The sequence below is a fragment of the Tiliqua scincoides genome, chromosome 3 (genome assembly GCF_035046505.1).
Source record: "Tiliqua scincoides isolate rTilSci1 chromosome 3, rTilSci1.hap2, whole genome shotgun sequence".
Lineage (NCBI taxonomy): Eukaryota > Metazoa > Chordata > Lepidosauria > Squamata > Scincidae > Tiliqua > Tiliqua scincoides.
The window spans coordinates 225012583-225032975 of NC_089823.1; the positions used below are offsets into that span (position 1 = coordinate 225012583).

General features: G+C 43.1%; 1 protein-coding gene across 1 annotated transcript in view; it reads left to right on the forward strand.

The window, feature by feature from the left end:
• Positions 1 to 3659: 3659 nt before the first annotated feature.
• The window catches only part of GPR160 (G protein-coupled receptor 160), a 59131-nt gene continuing 42397 nt past the window's right edge, over positions 3660 to 20393 (forward strand). The window contains exon 1 of the mRNA XM_066621787.1: positions 3660 to 3698. The gene's annotated coding sequence lies outside the window, so the exon portion shown is untranslated. The remainder of the gene's footprint in view (positions 3699 to 20393) is intronic.

Here is a 20393-nt window from a genome sequence, read left to right on the forward strand (position 1 = left end):
GTCATGGTTCTGATATAACATTGAAGCAACCCAACTGGCAAATGCTGGAATGAAGCAAGTATGGACCTGATCAAGGCCTTGACCAAAGACTCTTATTATTATTATTATTATTATTATTATTATTATTATTATTATTATTATTATTATTATTATTAACAGTATTTATATACCACTTTTCAACTAAAAGTTCACAAAGCAGTTTACAGAGAAAAATCAAATAACTAAATGGCTCCCTGTCCCAAAAGGGCTCACAATCTAAAAAGTTGTTGGCATCCTTCAGTCTCGGAAGACTATGGTGTCACGCTCTGAATGGTGGTTCTGGAACAGAGTGTCCTCTCCAGTGCGCGAAGCCTGGGTAAAGTGGGTATGGAGGATAGGCTGTTACCCATGCAGCAAATCCCCCCTCTCCACGTCGCTGAAATGGTCCAATGGAAAGGCAGAGGCCAATACGGTTGGTTCCAGCGGCGTCCCAGGAGTTGCCAGAACGTGGCTGTGTTCAGCCATGAACTGCCTCAGGGACTCCGGCTCCGGATTTTGCCTCGAGGTTGACTCCTGAAGCCTTTTCCATAACTGGATGTAGCCACAAGGCAGTGGAGGTTTGGGATCAGAGTTTTCCTTCTCTCAGATGAGCTGCCTTCCCAGGCTGACAAGTCCCATCTACCCAGTGGCTGTTTAGTCGCCTCTTACGACAAGTACAGCCAAACTGAGGGCCTATTCTTATCCCCAGCCCCCAGGGGAAAATCTAAATCTAAATCTAAAAAGATGCAAATGAATACCAGCAGACAGCCACTAGAACAGACACTGCTGGGGTGAGGTGGGCCAGTTACTCTCCCCCTGCTAAAAAAAGGAGCACCCACTTGAAAAAGTGCCTCTTACCCAATTAGTAGGGGTAGAATCCCCTTTAATCCATTCTTGCCCAGCCCACAGGTGTACACGTTTGAACCCTGTTGCATGTATGCAACGTTGGGCAGAAATGGTTTAACATTGTCCTGAGCTTCCTACAGGAAGAGTGGGGTAAACATATTATCTGTTTTAAAAAAATTAGCCTAGGGATTATTGACTCAGAATAAGCAAGGCTCTGCATATTATAATTTATTTCCATGATTGCATTGCAAATACAGAAAGTGACATGGGCATGGATGTCCTTTTCAGATGCTGAACAAACAGCAGGGAAGGGACACTGCCTTCATTGGATGCTTGCGGACTTCCAGTCAGGCAACATTTGACAAGCTGCTGTTTGAAACAGGATGCTGTGTCCTGTTTGGCCCAATGTCCAGTACAGGATGGCTCTTTGGGTACAAAGGCACATTTAAGAAAGTTGCAGGAAGAAAAGCAGGAGAGGAAACACATGCATTTTAAAAGTAAGTTCCAGCTACCCTTTTTTTAAAGGACACACTGAAATGACAGTTATATTGGAATTGTATGCTGGGGATAGGGCTGCATTAATCCCAGATGAAAGACAACATGCTCTGTCTTGGAAAATTTATGTGAACAGGTTCCAAAGAAAAGGGTTGAACATTTGCGTGCACGCACCAACACAAGAGTCCAGTCACAGATGGTGGGAATCAACACAGAATGAGGCTGAAATACAGTGCCCTCTTTGGACTGGCAGAAACCACAGGTGTTACTGTGTTTGCCAGTAAACAGGTTGTTCGAGATAACAAATAGCAATCAAGAGGCCAGTGTTGCTAGACTGGTCTAAAGGTGACTGATACTTTGTTTACCAACCCCAGGTAATAAGGGATCTATAGAGTTGCTACCTCTTCAACCAGCGTACATAATGGGTATCTTTAACTGCTGATTGAGCTGCGGACATTCTTAAGCGAAGTGTTTATTCCTATGGTGTGAAAAGGTTAGCCTGCTGACTTCTTTTGTAAGTCAAATAACTGATAACAAGAGGTCAACCAGCTAGCAGCCCCTGGGCTGTAGGACAGACAACCCAACTCTCCCACCGGGCACTGTAATAACTGTTTGTATGGATCAAAGTTCCACACCAGGAGCAGCGTCTGCTGTCTGTGAAAATAATGGAACTTTTGTCTTACCATCAACCTCCTGTTCTTGGGTGAGGAGCACCCTGCCTCACTCTTGCCCTGCCTCACTTTGGAGAAGCTGTGCTGGGGGAGGTTAGGAAGAAGGGTTGATCCAGAGTAGTGATTTTCAGGCAGTGTGCCGCAGCACATTGGTGAACTGTGAAATGTCCCTTGGTGTGCTGTGGGAGTTTGGAGCACAGTGGTTGAAAAGCACTGAAAAACTCTCCCAGGTTCTGCAGCTCTGTTTCTAGGTCAACCTGGCTGCACTTCAATTCCCAGAGGAAAAGGCACGTGGGGGACATGTAAGTTGGAATGGAAAACCAGCTGATGGAGAAAGGATACTTGTTCTCTACCTGCATTTCCCTCTTTAAAATGGAGCTGCCCCCACAAAAGCTGCTGTTCTTCAGAAAAAGCAGCTACTATAGTCACGTTACCCACATTTACATGCAAGTGTCATTTGCCCCTAACAGGAATAGGGATGTAGGATATGAAACCTTCCCCCCCTCCCGTTACATACATATCTTCACAGGTGTTCTTTGAGCCCTACCTTGAACACATAGAGGGCGCAATCCTAACCAACTTTCCAGCACCAAGGTAAGGGCAATGTAGCTCTGGGGTAAGGGAACAAACATTCCCTTATCTTGAGGAAGCCTCCATTACTTCCACCCCGCTGCAAGATGCAGCACATACCCCATTGGCACAGCTGTGTCAGTGCAGGAAAGTTGTTCCGGATTTGGGCCTCAAGCACTTATTCTAAGTTAGAGTTTGTAGAGATTAAGACTGGCAGCATTTCATGTTCAGAGGCAGAATATGCCACTGAATACCAGTTTCTAGGGTGGAACTGTGGGAGAGGATTTTTGCCTTCAGGTCCAGTTGTGGAGTTCTGAAAGGTACCTGGAAGCATCCCATGACCATCCATTGGAAGCAAAAAGTTGGCGTACTTAGATCCTTGTTAGCACCCTGCAGGGCTCTTTGCATGTTCTTAATCCACTTCCCTCACCCCACCTTGCAGGCTTTCAAAGAGAAATGCCACAGATATCGCTTTCTGAAGTGGTTGCATCTGCATGCTTCAACCCAGCAGTGTCTGTTCTAGTGGCTGTCTGCTGGTATTCATTTGCATCTTTTTAGATTGTGAGCCTTTTTGGGACAGGGAGCCATTTAGTTATTTGATTTTTCTCTGTAAACTGCTTTGTGAACTTTTAGTTGAAAAGCGGTATATAAATACTGTTAATAATAATAATAATAATAATAATAATAATAATAATAATAATAATAATAATAATAATTAATAAAAGCTTCACCTGTTGAATTCCCCTTCGTGTCACACCTTTCCAAAACAAAAGGAAAATAGTGCTATTGTGAATAGCTGGTGGAGACTGGAAGCAACCAACCTCAGGGGAGCAGCAAAAGTAAGACAAAGAGGAAACTTTATCAGCAACAGGCAGCGATAGCTGAAAATTGTTTCTCAGCTCCCAAGACAGTAATCTGGGACTTCCATCAGAATGGAATTTACAGCAGTGCTGGCAACAGATCTTAATGAGGACGTGATGTCTGTTGCCATTGGAACAGGGTGGTTCCAAACACTATCCTATTTCTGCTGTGCTTAGATGATACAGTACTCCAGTGTTTCTCAAACTGTGGGTTGGGAACCACACGAGCCAATTTCAGGTGGGTCCCCATTCATTTCAACATTTTATTTTTAATATGTTAGGTTTGATGCTACCACAGTATGTGACTGTATTTGGGGAAATGTTACAGACCTGTACTTTTAACAAACTACTATGTATATTCTTTTAACAATGATAGTAAATGGGACTTAATTTTGGGTAGGATTGCAGCCTAGGATTGTTAAAAATTTTCCTGCTTGATTATGAAACTTCTGGTCATGGCATTATTTCCAGTGAGCCCTGACAGATTCTCATTCTAAAAAGTGGGTCCCAGTGCTAAAAGTGTGAGAACCACAACTGTTTTCTTGTTTCTCACTTCAGTATTTCTTAACCTCCACTTCCTGCTCTGGGTAGTACTGCAATAACTCCTCACCCCACCCACCCCCACCAAACAAGGACCTCTGTGTTTTAAACAGGCAGTAGGGTGCTGTGTGAGAAGCAAAAATGCGTTTGATGATGCTTTTTCCAGCATGAGGATGCAGTGCTAGGGGAAATTTCATCCTACAGTTGCAAAAAAGACCGAGGAGCCCTGCCATCAAAGCAGTTGGCGACCCTGTTATGGAATGCTGCTTCTGTACCAGGGCTCTTCTCGCCCTGTTATAATGCCTGGTGCAGATTGCCATGAAAGTCATAGGGGGTTTCAGCAGCAGCAGCAATTGGCCACTGGGTGTTCCTGGAACTTCATGTGATTTGATTTGAAGCCAAGCAAGGATTACAGCAGGGGAAGGAGAGTCACCATGCACAAGGGACTTGTGTGAAGCTAGACTGGACCTGTACGATCGGCTATTGTGGTGCAGTGGTTCCCAAACTGTTTCAACTGGCAACCCCCTTGACCTATTGGGCCACTGGCTGCAGCTCCCCATTAGGACTACAATCCTATGCATTTTATAGGGCAGTGTATTTTTCATGAGGATTCCACAGCTCCACTAGCTGGCTGGTTTCTGTGGCTCCCCAGGGAGCCACAGTTCAGTTTGGGAACCGCTGCCTTATTGTCATCCCAGTGATTGGAGATCAAAGACCTTGCTGAGGCAAGAGTGTCATTTAGATAACATCTCTGGAGCAACAAGATAACCTCTCCTCTGAAAAACGTCTTCTGGAAAAGGCAATGAGAACAAAACGGCTAATATTATAATGCCGTTGTACAAATCGATGGTAAGGTCACACCTGGAGTATTGTGTCCAGTTCTGGTCGCCACATCTCAAAAAGGACTTAGTGGAAATGGAAAAGGTGCAAAAGAGAGCGACTAAGATGATTAAGGGGCTGGGGCACCTTCCTTAAGAGGAAAGGCTACAGCGTTTGGTCCTCTTCAGCCTAGAAAAGAGACGTCTGAGGGGGGACATGATTGAGACATACAAAATTATGCAGGGGATGGACAGAGTGTGCTGGAATCCCTAGCATGGATTCCATGCTGCTGGAGTACGTGCTGGAATCCCTAGCATGTTCCAATACGTGTTCCTAGCATGTTCCAATACGTGCTGGAATCCCTAGCATGTATGCACTGCTGAAACAGAGACGCCTGCGTTGGCTCGGTCATGTCGTGAGAATGGGCGATGGTCGGATCCCAAAGAATCTCCTCTATGGAGAACTCGTGCAAGGAAAGCGCCCTACAGGTAGACCACAGCTGCGATACAAGGACATCTGCAAGAGGGATCTGAAGGCCTTAGGAGTGGACCTCAACAGGTGGGAAACCCTGGCCTCTGAGCAACCTGCTTGGAGGCAGGCTGTGCAGCATGGCCTTTCCCAGTTTGAAGAGACACTTGGCCAACAGTTTGAGGCTAAGAGGCAAAGAAGGAAGGCCCATAGCCAGGGAGACAGACCAGGGACAGACTGCACTTGCTCCCAGTGTGGAAGGGATTGTCACTCCTGAATTGGCCTTTTCAGCCACACTAGACGCTGTTCCAGAACCATCTTTCAGAGCGCAATACCATAGTCTTTCGAGACTGAAGGTTGCCAACAGGACAGAGTGGATAGAGAGATGCTCTTTACACTCTCACATAACACCAGAACCAGAGGACGTCCACTAAAATTGAGTGTTGGGAGAGTTAGAACAGACAAAAGAAAATATTTCTTTACTCAGCGTGTGGTTGGTCTGTGGAACTCTTTGCCACAGGATGTGGTGATGGCATCTGGCCTGGATGCCTTTAAAAGGGGATTGGACAAGTTTCTGGAGGAAAAATCCATTATGGGGTACAAGCCATGATGTGTATATACAACCTCCTGATTTTAGAAATGGGCGATGTCAGAATGCCAGATGCAAGGGAGGGCACCAGCTTGAGGTCTCTTGTTATCTGGTGTGCTCCCTGGGGCATTTGGTGGGCTGCTGTGAGATACAGGAAGCTGGACTAGATGGGCCTGTGGCCTGATCCAGTGGGGCTGTTCTTATGTTATGTTCACCCAGCTGCAGGTAAACAGCATTATCTTCCCAGACCCAGCAAGCTGAGGAGGCAACTGAGGTTGGCTCTCGCCTTCTACTGGAGAGAGCAACAAAGCTCAGCAAAGCACCACAGCGACTGCTTCTCTTGCAACTCATCCAACAACACAGGTACAAATTATTCTCAAAAGTTCAGGGAGCAGCCAAAGGAATTACAACACAAGCCCGAGTCATTGATTGGTTGGCACAGGCCTCCTGCACCAGCCCAAAGGTGTCATGAACATAGGTGTCATAGGGATTTTCAGCAGCAGCACTGAAGCACATTTGCAACTACTTTTGAGCTGACTCAGCTGGTGCAAGCACGTACGCTGCTCTGTTGGTGCCAGATTCAGACCTGGAGAGGGTGAGTCCATGCCAGCCAAGGGAGGCCTGCGCAGGGGGTGAGTGAGGGTGGCAGGAGGGCGGTTTGGAGGTGGGGAAGGGGCGATTTTGGGTGTGGGAAGGACGGAATGGGTAGGATTGGGCCTGGGAGGAGGGGTGGAACTGGCTGTGGCTCAGCAAGCCAAATCCTAACCAGCTTGGTGTTGCATGGGGTGCTTGGATTTGCTCCAGCTATTTTGTTGGCACAGATCCAAGAAGCCCCATACGAGTGGCTGGGGCATGACTCAGGTTAAGGGGACAAATATCCCTTAACCTCAGTTATGCTCCAGCTGCCACTTACCTTGCGCTGGATACAGCACAGGCCACTCGAACTGCCTGTTCCAGTGCAAGATAGGATGGGCTGCCCATCTATGGGGGAGCTTCCAGTCTAGTGTTTATTCTGAGATTGCCACTCTGTTTGCTCACGTTCTGTCGAGCATCCACATGACATCCTGTGTTTTCTATGTTCCCCTCCTGTGTTTTATCCTGACTTCATGTGTGGCTTTTGTTGTTCTAATTAAACAACTGCTGCTTCAGCTTGTTAGGTGTGGACTGACAAAGTACTATAAACACTTCTCAGGGCCCCCATGTCTTTTAAACTGGACACATTGTCTTTGCAGGTTCAGCCTATGTTATTCTCTCCCTGTTTAGTTTGGCCAGCGTACCAGTGCTAAGCAGCTTCTGATTTGTGCCAGGAATAGCCTCCCTTAACCTTAAGTTCCCTTTTGCCAGTTTCTTGGCCTGCAGGGAGGGAGAGGCTTTCATTACCTATGCCTTCCATATGTATATTTTAAAAAACAGTGTAATTATGCTATTTATAGCACTATTTTGCTGCTTACATAAGAACATAAGAACAGCCCCACTGGATCAGGCCATAGGCCCATCTAGTCCAGCTTCCTGTATCTCACAGTGGCCCACCAAATGCCCCAGGGAGCACACCAGATAACAAGAGACCTGCATCCTGGTGCCCTCCCTTGCATCTGGCATTCTGACATAGCCCATTTCTAAAATCAGGAGGTTGCACATATACATCATGGCTTGTAACCCATAATGGATTTTTCCTCCAGAAACGTGTCCAATCCCCTTTCAAAGGCATCCAGGCCAGATGCCGTCACCACAGCCTGAGATGAATAGACAGAAAGAGGAGAGGATCAGAAGAGGGTGAGGAATCCACCACACTATTGCTCCTACAAATCTCCTCCTGTACATCTAGGGAGGCAGGGACATCACATAGAACAAGGGCATCATTAGTCAAAACAGAGGAAGGGGCTGGAGACATGGAAGGTTGTCCCTGCAGGGAAGAAGGAGGGCCCATAGGAGACTTAATAGAGAGGAGACCCCTTTGAGCAAGATCCAGGCTGCTATAGGAGGAAGTCTCAGAACCTACAGCGGCAGTTGAGGGTTTGGAATTGTTAGATAAAAAAAAAACTAGTAAAGTTATTGAAATGAGGGTCGTTAGAAAAAATGGCACCTGGACAGGAGTCAGGGATTTCCTTAACAGGCAGGGGAAAACCATGATCCTGATATAATGCACTCTGAGATAGAGGCCCCTTATCAGGAGCTACCAAGCAATTTGCGGATGGCTGTGCTGGCCTGGGCATGCAGAGGACATAATCATCAGTATTGAGAGAATTTGCAACAGCCCTTGAGTTTGCTTTAAGTTCATCTGTCATTTCGGCCCGTGCTGGAGCAGCTGAAATTAAGGTGGTAATCAAAAGATCGTTAAGCTTCTCCGGAACAACAACATGCTTGGTAAAATCAGGGTCAGAAACGGCTCTCACTACATCACAAGAAGTGGGAGAGACGTAGGTGGCAGGGGAAAATCGCACAGATGAAGAGGAAAGATGCTGAGCAGAGCTGTCAATGCTGACGTCAAAAGAAGCTGAAAATGAGTGAGCTGGAGCCGTGAATAGACCATCCGAGCTTGAAATGGAACAATCCATCTCTGGCTCTGTAGGTGAAACTCTAGAGATTGTTTTCTGAGTGGATTCTGTGATTTTTCCATCTATTTCTGTAGCACAAAAAACATTGTGCCAATTGAAACATTGGGAGAATGGATTCTATTCAAACTAGTTAGTTGTTCCATATCTATTTTACAGCTGGAAAAGAGAGAGAAGAGCAGGAAGGTGGCTTTGGAGTCTTTGTGACTTTCCTTTTGAATTTCATCCGAGGTCCAGCTTGTTTAAATACTCTCTGGATAATAATATTGCAAGATCTCAAATGAGATCTGATGTTGAGCAACTTATTAGAAATGTGAACAGAGCTAAAAGATAAAAAAAAAAAAAAAGTCGTTTAAAATTCAGACGGGTTGGGAAGAAAAAAAATTCCAATAACTCCTCAGAATGAAGTTCATGATTCAGCAGCTGCGATAGGGAGTTCAAAATTCTTGGCTTGTTAGTCCAAAGAAATGCATCATAACGAGGGATATGTAAAACAATGTCTGTAGGACGCAATACCAGCTGGGTTTTACAAGCAGGCCCCACTGACCGATGATTGCTGTTAATCATTTCAGCTGGTGGTGAAGAGAGTGGGGTGGAGGTAAGGCTGGTTTCTGGTTCACTAGCTCCATTCCTTTTACACCAGGCAGCAAGCCCCTGGGGCTGCCCACCGCCTGCCTGCCCCCCCACCCAGGAACCTCTTGCCCCCCACCTAGGAACCTCTTGCCTCCTCCCTGCCTCCCTCCGCCTACCTTTTCTCCTTGCATTGGTCCAGCCGGGCCAATGCAAGACTCAAGGAGGAAGCTGGCGCGAAGGCTTGTGTCAGCCTCCGCAGGCCAGTGTTTCTCTGAGCGCTGGCCTGGCTTCCTCTCAAAGAGGCGGCACGTTTGCGACCCTCCTGGGCTGGCGCAAGGGACTTGCGTCGGCCCAAGGGCGCTTTTGGATTGCGCCCTTACAGCAATCCATATACAGAAGCTCTCCTATTTAGGAACACATTTATGGACACACAGGGGTTTGTTCTTACTGCAACACTGTTTTTATTAAGCAACGCCCTTCTTCTTTTATGTTTACTTACAAGGAAGTTTAGCTCAGCAGAGATCCTTTCCAGTGCCAACTGCAGTGCCTCCGCACTGCAGGTTCAGGCAGGTCCAGGTAGATTGTGTTGCAATCCTTCCAACACATATCCAGGAATAAGCCCCATTGACTACACAGGCCTACAAAATTGAGGGTCAGAAAAGTTTTTCCCAAACTTTATGGTGGTTTGATATGAATTTGGGGTGCTGATTCCAAAAATGGCATCCATTTTGCCCTTTCACGTCTAGTTTTGGAGATATAGTATAGCCTCATTAGTGAATGGTTCAAGCAGCTTCCTCATGAGGAAGCTGCTTGAACCATTCACTAAAGAGGCTATGCTGTTGTTGCAAGGTGCAAAAACCAAGATGTTACAAGGGATCCTAGATGTTACAAGAGATCTCAGATGTTGCACTGTAATCCCAGGTACCAAAGCAAACTCAGTAGACAAAAGTGATCAGATCCAGGCTTTTATTGTAAATCCATCAGCAAAAGATTGTAAATCCATCCACGTCCCCAAAGGAGACTGTGAGCATAGGAAGTGTGAAGAAGAGAAGCCCCAAAGGAGACTGTGAGCATAGGAAGTGTGAAGGAGAGAAGCCTGTAAGGAAACTGCTTGCACCAGAAGTGGGAAGAGAAGCGTGTAACGCCTCCTTTAGCTGACTTTTATTACAATCTGGGGTTCCCTCCTTGAAACACATTTGGAGACAATTCATTGGTGGGTTCAAAACATCCTTTGTTTTATAACAGGCCACCTCATACATCCATCATATACAATATACCCCCAGCAGTTAGCCAATGGCACTGCACACAAACCTGACCTCATCCATAACCATCGAATGATGTTCTGTGGCCTTCGTAAGGCAACCTGTGAAATGCAACATACTTGCTATTGACGTCACGGTGTGTGTGTTCATCTAAAAACTGCTGTGAAATGATTTTCTCTGGGAATCTGACCTTTGCAATGTGTTAATCCGGAAGTGCTTTGAAATCCTTCTGGAGGAAAAATCCATTATGGGGTACAAGCCATGATGTGTATGCGCAACCTCCTGATTTTAGAAATGGGTTAAGTCAGAATGCCAGATGTAGGGGAGGGCACCAGGATGAGGTCTCTTGTTATCTGGTGTGCTCCCTGGGGCATTTGGTGGGCCGCTGTGAGATACAGGAAGCTGGACTAGATGGGCCTATGGCCTGATCCAGTGGGGCTGTTCTTATGTTCTTATGTTCTTATCATGTCTTTTTAAACTCTAGAATGCAGTTAGTCCACTAAAACTCAGTTAAAACATTACTATTTGTTAGTCACACTTATGTGTACCCCAAAACTGATTTCAAAATGAAAAACAAAGAAATATAAAAGCTAAGCTTACTAGTGTTCTTCTATGAGAGCTGGTGTGAATATGTGCTTTCTAGCATGTGTGTGCTCAGCTTAGTGCTCTAAAAGTCTTCAAACTGAACGTTAAAGCAATGTTAAAACTTCAAGCCGAATTTCAAACTGCTAGATTTTTTTTTCTGTGCTCTGAAGACAAAGACTTCATTCAAATGTATCAATATTGTTCTAAGAGAACAGATTGTGGCAGGTTGCCCAATCCCAGCCAAATGCTTGTGAGACTCAAGTTGAACTTGCTTGGACATTTAGAGAGAGAGATCAAAAACCATGCTGTTTTTACATTTCAGGTAAGCATTCTATACCATAACTTCTACTGATAACACCTTGCATCATTCCCGCCTTTTTGATCAGACTGATTGCGAAAGATATGAGAAATCCTGTCTGAAAAATTACTTTTATCCTTTCTAATCAATTCATGCATTTGTTATAGGGCTAAGATTCAAGCAGGCGCATGTATACAATAAACCAAACATTTGCATTAACAGCATTATATACTTATCACTATAAAACAAAAGATTATAATGAAAACTTGTTTTTACCATGTTATTTGGGAGTCATGATGTTATCTAATCCCAAAATTTCATAGTCTGTTTGTTCATTGTTAGTTCAGTTCTTTGTAATGTCCAAAACGTGGCTTCTTCATGGAGTAGCTTTAGTTTTGTAGTCACAAAGTTCTGTAGTGTCACAAAGTTCAAAGTCATTGGTGGGGTGACCAATGTTGTTGGTAAAGTCCTTCTAAATATGTCATATGTTGCCCGTGGGTCAGTCAGCGTCCAGGGTGTGACTGACGCATAGGGTGTTGTCTTCAGACGATCCTCAAAGCTTCTGTCGTGCGTTGACTGATCTGCTTTGTCTCTGTGAAATCATCAGGTGGAACGGAGGGCTTGTCAGCAACTGTGTGTGCCAGTCTGGTGTTCTTACAGGTGGAGGGGTTTGTCTTTGTCCTGACTGACAGTTCAGGTGCCTATAGCTGCATTTGCTCCGGAACATGACAAAACAGTTGGAGAGGTTAATAAAACAGTCATTTGGGTTTTAGGGCTTCTTCTCTCCAATCTTTGATCCAAACCTGATCTCTTGGCTGGAAGCTGTGCACAAGCTACCTATGAGGAGTCTATTCTACCTATATATCTATGAATGATATTAAGGAGCTTTCCTTAAAGCTATGGTTCCTGGGCTATTTCTGTGTGACTTTTTCTCTACCTATCTCTTTCTATATGGGAGGTGGTCTCCCATACATTATTTCAAACGGAATCAGTTCAATACTATGTGTGGGGGAGGCAACAGAGTGATCTAGGATAATCCAATTTCCTGCTACATCTTACCAATACTGGCTTTCAGTGTTTAGTTCATCCTTTTTCAGAACTCTGCAGATGAAAAGCTGCATGTTCTCTCAGGAGCATCTTGGTGACCTCTGTAGCCTTTTCAATTCTGGTAGGCCAGGCTTTGGGCCATTCTGTTACCACTGCGTATCTAGCTTTTTTACTTCTTCCTCTATAGCAGAACTTCCATCTGTAAAGAGGATGAGATCAGCATTCAGGAGGGGTTCATCCTTCAGGTCTGGTCTGGATGTGTCTTGCTGTTCTTTTTTCTACTGGAAGGGGTCAGCTTCCTTCTCTTGGATGGCAAGATAGAGGGGTTTTGCTAGAGCAGAAAAGTCGGCAACCCATACTTTGCAAAAGCTTGTTATTCCTTCTAAGTAGGTAACTTGTTGTTCGCAGATCTGGGCCTTCTTTCGGGACACTTTGTAACCAGCTTCTTCCCAGAGTGTCTGCAGAACCTCTTGGGTTGCTTGGAGACATTCTTCCCGCATGTGGGAAGCCATGAGGATGTCTTCCATGTACTGTAACACCACAGTGCCTTCCCGGGGTGTGAAGACCTGGAGATCTTGGACTAGGGCTTCTTCAAAAAGCATAGGGGAGTTCTTGAACTCTTGAACTAGGCGTGTCCATGTGTACTGACGCTTGACACCTGTGTCAGGGTCCTCCCAGGAGAATGCAAACAAGGGCTGACTTTGTGGGGAAATGCACAGGCTCAGGATCACATAGAGGTTGGCCACTACTGGGTGAATTGTCTTTGTGACCTTGTTGACTGCCCTAAGGTCCTGTACTGGCCTGTATTCTCCTTTCTCTGGTTTGGGGACTAGAAAGTCTCTTAGGAAACTTTTTAGTCTTGATAGAGAGATTTTTGGGACTTGGTCTCTGGGTCAAATTGCTAAGCAGACATAGACTTCTTTATAAGCATATAGAAAATTTATTTACATGCTATTTACAGATTAAGAATAGATTTGGAGGGATACAGGTTCTAAGTTACCCCATGGTGGATCTTTGATTTCTTCCTCCAACCACACCTAAAACTCCAGTACTTGTACTCTATGGACAACAAGTGACCCATGTGATATACATGTCACTTCCCTCTCCTTATTTGGCATACTGGTGCATGGTTCTAGCCCTGACTGGGAGCCATGTATGGAAGTTCTGGCCTGCAACTTTGATTTCACAACACCCTGGAATGTTCCTTTTGGGAAAGCTATGACACACATGTTTTTCTCTGCAGGTCATCTGGACATTTTCTACCTTGTTTTTAACAGAAAACACGAGTCATGTTTTTTCCTAATGTTCCTCCTCTGAGAGAAGTTAGGTTAACCCCTAAAATTTCTAACAATCCTTCGTTTTTTTCTTGACCAAAATAAACATCTCGGTGTTTATCTTGGTCACACTTTTATACTACTGATTTAGGGACATACGTGTTTGGTTGAACTCCTTTGCTAGGCCTTTGTATGCAGCTGTATGTATATTTAACTAAAACAATGAGTTTTAACTACACTTTCCTAAGTACATCTTAACTCTTTGGTATTGAAGCCTTACTAACTCTAGTGTCTTGCATTGCTTTGGAAAGGTACATTCTTGATACTTGGGAGACTAATTATGAAAGAGAACCTGTCATGATGACAGAAACTATAGCAAGAAAGAGAGTTGCTATATCAATGGTGTAGCTTAAAGAATACAACGCAACTTTTAGGAAGTCTTTTGTAACATGCAAAGCTGCTATTGATAGCAGTAACTGAGATATGTGTTTAAACACGTTTCCTTGCATAAAGTGCAATATTCTTAGTGAATCAATATGTAATTTTAATATTTGAGTTCGTAGTACTTCTACATTTGTTAGACTATGCAGATTTTGCTCATGCAACGAGCATCCGTGTCACCTGATGCTGCGCATCCATGGCTACTTACTTCAAAGGCCTTGTTATCCAAGCCAACCTAAGTCTCTTCAGACATAAGTTGTCTTAGATCAGTGCCTCAGTTAGAAGCTAGCTTATGGCCGACACAATGCTCAAATGCACACTATACAACTCTTTAAAAGAGTAATATTCTGTAAAAGAAGTACTTTAGACTTTGCAAATCCATTCTTTTAACTTTAAATAATACTAAGGACAGACCACTTTATTTGTGAATAGTGTACCTAACTAAAGCTATATGAAACTTTTGTAGAGATACTCTGTGTTTACTAACCTTAGAAAAAACCTTATAGGACTTTATGAAAAGAAACTCATACCTTTGTATAGCTTAACTTTTTAAAACTTAGGTTATACTAGTTATGTCTTACTACAGCTAGACCTTAATTACTTTACTCACACTCAACCAATAAGGAATGTCCTGCAAAACACTTCTCTCTGGGAAATAGGGAAACACGTCTTAAGAGCTTCTTCTTTACCTACATTTACTCACACTTGCAGTGTCTTTGGATTTTACCACCTCTTTCAACTTAGGTGTGATAGGTGAGCAAGAGGTTAACCACGTTTATGTCTTCTTTGCTTATTTCCTCTCATTGCTCTTTTGAGCGATTAGAATTAAACAATAACAGTTTGGTTACACTTCAGGCATTCTACATACAGCTTAATTCTTACACATTCATCTATCAATAAGAAAACAACAACATTGTAAAACATAATACAAATCAACATAATGAACAATTATGAAATATGAAATGTGAAAAATGTTGGAACAGTAAAAAACATTTCAAAACATCACATCAGAACAGACTACAAACACAGTTGTAATCATTAAAGAAAGAGTCCATTAAGAAATCATTTGGAAAAGTCCATGTTTTAAAATAGTTCGTTGGAAAAGTTCAAAGTATTGCTCCATAGGACATTAACTGTTTTAGTAATCCTTCTTTCCAAACAAAGTCACAAAGTCCATTTCATTTTTTTTCTTTGTGTGCAGGTAGTAGTTTATTATAAATTGATAGCTCTCAAGCTTCGTGATTATTTCCTCAAACATAAGCACTTGGTTTACCTGAAAAAGAATCAGTTCTAACAAGATATCAAAAACTGAAAACATTTCACTCTTTTCCATATGGCTGGCTTTGCAGGCTTTAGTTTAACCTTTGAAATAAAAGGAACCCATTTTTTTTTCTTTTCGCTGAGCGATCTTGGCTAGCTTCTCAGAAACTTTTGGCTTATTCCCTAGAACTTCAACACAGAACTTAGATCATAAAAACCTTTGGTTTACATACAAGCCTCTGTTATTGCGAGCAGACAAATGAACTTATAAGAAATAGAACATACAGATCAAAACAAACTCACCCAAACTTATTCCTTTTGTACTTTGTGAATGCATAGTGCTGCTTGTTTGACTTTGGCACGTTGAGGTTATTATTTTTCCATTATTTTAAAAATTATTCACTTAAATCACCTTGCTCCTGCATTTGCAAATTTCTTTAACTTTCTTGTACATACTTGATAAGCAGGTTACTATACATGGTAGAAAATAAAAGAAAATACAAACGAAAACACACTTATGCTAAATAGCAAAACACAGCAAAATTAATTACTTCATTTAATACTTAATCAACTTTATACTGCCAGCAGAAGCGTCCTTCTGATGGCAGCATCATAAACAACATAACAGCACAGTGGCACACTAATAGAATAGGCCACCCCAGTACCAGAAGAGAACTGGAAGGGGTTACAATTTGAACTTTAAGATGACAATAAAGTAGCATAGCAAGGAAATTTTTTCTTCAAGAGATTATCACCTTTCCAATTATTATTTCAATTCACAATTTGAATGTGCTTCAAAAAATTTCCTGTAGTTAGCTTACACAGACACTGTTAACACATATTTATACTGTTGTGCACTTTCAACACAAAGGTAACTTTTGATAGAAATTGCAAAAGGGATTTAAAACTTTAGGAATAGACCTTAATACATGGGAAACCCTGGCCTCCAAGTGGCCTGCTTGGAGACAGGCTACTTAGCATGGTCTTTCCCAGTTTGAAGAGACACTTTGCCAACAGACTGAGGCAAAAAGACAAAGAAGGAAGACTTATAGTCAGGGAGACAGACCAAGGACAGACTACACTTGCTCCTAGTGTGAAAGGGACAGCCACTCTCGAATTGGCTTCTTGGTCACACTAGACACTGTTCTAGAACCACCCTTCAGAATGCAATATCATAGTCTTTCAAGACTGAAGGTTGCCATAGTAGTAACTAAACATACAAACTATTTGAGCCTTGCATTTTCGCAACATTAGCTTTCTTATTCAAATGCACACAAATTAATTCACCCTTTCTCAAAATCAGCACCTGCGCAACTGGCAAAGACTAGATGTGGGGCTGATTTGACAAGGATACACACAATAGAGACACAGCCTAGAAATTAAGGGATAAAAATTCCAAGGGATAAGAAAGAAAGTTGGACTATCCTTGGGGACTGGGTACAGAACTCAGGTTCGGAGTGCAGCTAAAAAAGAAGCTGCCATGGAATTAAACACACGCTCTGAAAGGATTGATTCAGGGTCTCTAGAGCACAAAGGCGTTCTAGAGGTCTCCTCGCTTCTACCTCCTCCTTATGCTAAGAAAGGGCTTTGGAGCTACAAGGGTCTTTGGACAGCTGGGCATGTGCGATGATGGTCCCAGTCCAGAATCTACTGGTGGGACTCTTCAACCTCCTTTTGGTGGGGTCACCTTTGGGGCTACCTGCTCCTTGCAGGGATCCTGGTGAGATTTTGGATTTCTATGTCATTTCGAGTTTCTGCACACTCAGGCATATTACTGTACTGCCGACTTGCACAATGTTGCATTAGTTGCACTGCTGGTGGCTGGCTTCACCTTGCTTTACAGCAAAAGCCATCTACAAGAACTTGCTAGCAATCCGCTACCACAGCTCTGGCTGCTGCTGCGCCCATGACAGTGACGCTGTAGAAAAATCTAGGTTTGAGGACCAGGGTATGAGGGGACAGTTCTGGCACAGAAATAACAGGGCAGAGGTTGGGACTGAGAAACATCAGCTGAGCTAGCCAAGCCAACCAACTTTAGGGGACTAGCATTTTTTCTCTCATCAAAATGTAGATACTTCACTGCAGAGAGGTGCGCAATTGCACATCAGGCTCTCTCAGAATACAGACTCACTGGCATGCACTGCAGCTCTAAATCCTATCAGTAACTAGGCTAGGTACAAAGATGTATCTAGCATAGGAAGAAAGGAAACTAGCACCATCACCCACCCAGCAACATAGCTAAGTAACACTGACACTTCCTACCCAAGATCACGGTTGTAGGAAAGCCAGAAGAGATACAGCCACTTGCAAAGCAGGCAGGGGCTACAACAGTCTGTGTTCCAGGGTGAAAACAAGACAGATCTTATTGCAGCACTGCAAACAACTATGAGATTCATTCAGGTTCAGTCAGCAGAGGAGGGTGTCATGAATATGTACGGTTTAGACTTAGCAGCATTGCAAAGCTTGACCCAAAGTAACCTAACAACACAGAAGGGCTTGCATTCCTAGCTGCAAGGAACCCACAACCCACAGAAGGTGACAAGGTGGCACTTCCGTAGACTGCCAGGAACCTACCAGAGTGGAATGCAACTGTAGACCTCCAATGGGAAGGGGAAACCAAGGGGATAGCTTTGCAACTTGCTTTTAGCCCTACTAAGGGAAGACTTTGTCCTCAAGGGTTTCAGACACTCCATCAACTGCTGCTCTTACAACTTCTTGCAACTCAGGTACTCAACAAGTAAAAATCCCTTTGCCATGTTAGTTTATTGTTTATTGGGAACATAAGTTCAGAATCTTGCCTTGCCGTTCAGCAAGCTACCAAAATCCTCTTTGTGGACTAGTACCTTGAGGTGCAGCCTTTTAAACAATCATTTCACGCATTATTTTACTTGCAAGTAAAATCTTTTCAATTTTTTTTTTTACACATGACTGCGCAGAAAGGAAAAATTCTTACTCGAACCGAGCAGATCACAGTTAAAAATAGCTGCAACAGGGAGCTTACGCAACCAGTCTGGGAAGTTGCCAAACAACTGGTGAACACTTAGACAGACAATCTTAGCTTAACTCTTGCTAAGAGCACAAGCAGGAAAACTTTTTCTTTCTACATTTAAACTGAAAAACTCAGGAAAGTTTTAAGGAAACTGTAAAGAAAGTGACTTTTTAAAGTCCTAAAAACATGTATAAACTAGGGAAACTCAGATTTCCCTCGCCTGGCCAGGCTGAAAACTGGAGTGACTTCACTCCACTGTAAAAAAAATCACCGCCGTTAGCTGACTTCACCAGTCAACTAGAAGCACTAATTGCAACTAGAGGAATTAAAGAAGTTTGCATACCCTATTTAGACAATAGGAGATAAGACACATGTGATAGACAACATGAAACACAGAAACATGAAATAAACAGGCAGCATAGAGTCAAAATCATAATGAGTTCATTACTTAAGTTCACAGTCACTTTGGAAGTGACGCTTACTAACGTTTGCATAACAATTAGCAATTCCTGTGAGGGAAGAACTTTGACAAAGAGCACTTCATAATACTATAGCATATATTATATTTACTTTATCACTCTCATTCTCCCACTTCACACATGTCCATGGACTTCAAACAATCCAAACACATTACTCACTCTATACACATCTGCACTTATAAATAGCATATTTCACATTACACATGCTTATAATTTACAGCTCTAATGTACATGCAAAAGAATTAAACATTTCATACTTACTTCAGACTTCCCTCTATTCCGAGGTTTCCAACACTGAAAGCACTTACAATACAATCTTACCTCTCTTCTCTTCATGCCATGACAGCCTTACTACTTCAGGTACTAACTTCTGTTAGATTTCATTGTTGAATCAACAATGGGCACAGTGTCCTTTTAATTTTTTTTCTTAACTTTCCTCGTATTCGCTCCTCCTAAATTCTTACTTTGGCCCATATTCTTTTTAAACCAGCACATAAAAGCACACAGCTCTGTTAAAACTATTAACTCACTTTAGCTTAAAACAACACAGCCTTAGACAGGAAGCAGGTTCACTGACTAATTTTAGGAGAACTGCCAAGTTGCTATGCTGCTAAAGCGAATTTTTAACTACAGAAACTGCTTGAGTCACTCTAATATTTACAAATTTAAACTCTTTCTCTGTCTCTAAAAGGACAGTGAGCACTAATTAAAGATTGCTTACTAACTTTCCCACAGGTATGTCTACCACACACAAGGGTCTAGACAATGTTTTTTTTTTGTTTTGTTTTGTTTGTTTTTACCTGTTTCACCGCAGTTCTGGCCACCCAGAACTGGAACCTGTCTTACCCAGACAGTCACCGGGGATATACACACTTATCCCCAAGGGCCCTTATTTACCCAACAAGGTTTACTTAAGATACCAAGGACAAGGTACCCAGGACAAGGACACCTGCTCCTATTGTACTCTTTCTTCCTTGTGGTAGGTACCTTGTACATTACTGTACTTCTGTACCCTGTACTTACTTTGAGGTCCACACCCTAATGCAGCAACTCCACTGCAGCAACTCCACTGCAGCTCCACTGCACTCCACTCTGGTCGACCAGACAGACAGACACTTAGACAACACTTAAACACATACTTACCTGCTTGCACCACTCACACCATTAGACATCATGTGCAATCAGGGGAGAAATCATCATGTACAGGGAGAACCTGTATCCCATGTCTTTTCCAATTTAAGTTGCTTGTTTTTTCCTAACTGCTTAGCAGAGAACAACCAGAGTCCCATCTGGGTCGCCAACTGATAGAGAGATTTTTGGGACTTGGTCTCTGGGTCAAATTGCTAAGCAGACATAGACTTCTTTATAAGCATATAGAAAATTTATTTACATGCTATTTACAGATTAAGAATAGATTTGGAGGGATACAGGTTCTAAGTTACCCCATGGTGGATCTTTGATTTCTTCCTCCAACCACACCTAAAACTCCAGTACTTGTACTCTATGGACAACAAGTGACCCATGTGATATACATGTCACTTCCCTCTCCTTATTTGGCATACTGGTGCATGGTTCTAGCCCTGACTGGGAGCCATGTATGGAAGTTCTGGCCTGCAACTTTGATTTCACAACACCCTGGAATGTTCCTTTTGGGAAAGCTATGACACACATGTTTTTCTCTGCAGGTCATCTGGACATTTTCTACCTTGTTTTTAACAGAAAACACGAGTCATGTTTTTTCCTAATGTTCCTCCTCT